The sequence below is a fragment of the Schistocerca serialis genome, chromosome 10 (assembly GCF_023864345.2).
Source record: "Schistocerca serialis cubense isolate TAMUIC-IGC-003099 chromosome 10, iqSchSeri2.2, whole genome shotgun sequence".
Classification (NCBI taxonomy): domain Eukaryota; kingdom Metazoa; phylum Arthropoda; class Insecta; order Orthoptera; family Acrididae; genus Schistocerca; species Schistocerca serialis.
Genome location: NC_064647.1, coordinates 34501777 through 34503155, shown reverse-complemented (window position 1 = coordinate 34503155; position 1379 = coordinate 34501777). Strand labels below are relative to the sequence as shown.

Genomic DNA, 1379 nt, shown 5'->3' with positions numbered 1-1379 from the left:
TGATGCGATATTGCTGTGCCTTGTTGTTCAGAAGTACAGTGCAGTGTTCCTTCGAACATGCATGCATGCTAGTCCGAAGGAACATTGCACCGTAGGTTTGAACAACAAGGCACAGCAAAATCGCATTTATGCGCCGACATCGAACTAGCGTCAATTAAAGCGTCTCTCCTCTCAGGAAGTGCAGGTTATTGACATATGGTTGACGACATATGGAAGTTTGGGCCTGATCATTAGTCGTGCTCCGAAAGCATAATGGTAAGGTGACCGCTCACAATAAGCAGGAAGTCCGGGTTCGCGACTCAGTCCGGCAGAAATTTCCATTGCCGTCATTCTACCATACTGCAGCGGCACCACTAAGACAGGGAAGTTAGATTTGGTGCAATATTTTGGTGCACACAAGTTGCAGTTAGGTGCGGGCTGGATCGCAGTAAATTACGCTTATCAGCGGTTGCGAAGTGGAATGGAGGCCACAGGGGCCATCGAACCGCTGAAAAGAGTAAATGCAGCGGTTCGCCTGTCGCAAGCTATAGGCAGAAGGGGCCCACTGGTGCAACTGGGGTGTGGGGCATACGTGACTCGGAGTGACGCGTTAGCAAAACAGAGGCACGCAGCCAAGTGTAAATAGGAGTTGTTTTCTGAAAGAACAGATACCATCTTGGTATATATATAGTTAAGGCTCACCGCCCACTTGATCATCTTCTTCTTCTGTACGAATGCACAAACAGTGCCAGAACTCTTACGGGAATCGGCAACGCGCCCCGAGTAATGAGTATAATGGGAGGGCGCACTACGAATGTAGTACAGGACAATACGGTGAGAATGTGGGTTTCGCAGGAGGCGTGCCAGAGATAAATCCCTGCAGTCGCGCTATCCTCTGTGGCCTCGGTGGCTCAGATGGATAGAGCGTCTGCCATGTAAGCAGGAGATCCTGGGTTCGAGTCCCGGTCGTGGCACACATTTTCATCTGTCCCCGTTGACGTATGTCAACGCCTGTAAGCAGCTAAGGGTGTTTATTAAATTGTAATTTCGTCCTGGCGTTTGTCTGAAGCATTTTAGGGAATCACCGAAAACCTAAATGAGGTTGGCTGGACGCGGGTTTGAACCGTTGTCCTCCAGAATACGAGTTCAGTGTCTTAACCACTGCGTCAGCTCGCTCGGTACCACTCAGCTAAATGTCTGTTGAAGTCTCCGACAGGCACATCTTTAACGTTCGAGCCAGAGGTACTAAGGGTGGTGCTGAAGTAGGGCGCCGTAGAAGGAACCTTTGGCATTTTATTTACACGTATGTTAGTGTTGCAACTCCCACCTCCCCCATTATCATGACGCTGGATGGCATGAAGCAGGAGGTCTGAAAAAGATTAAACACCATTGGCTGCTTC

At 49.5% G+C, this 1379-nt stretch overlaps 1 non-coding gene across 1 annotated transcript; it reads left to right on the top strand.

The window, feature by feature from the left end:
* Positions 1 to 879: 879 nt before the first annotated feature.
* On the top strand, positions 880 to 953 carry Trnat-ugu (transfer RNA threonine (anticodon UGU)). Its single transcript has one exon. It is a non-coding gene; the product is annotated as a tRNA-Thr (tRNA).
* The last annotated feature ends 426 nt before the right edge of the window (positions 954 to 1379 follow it).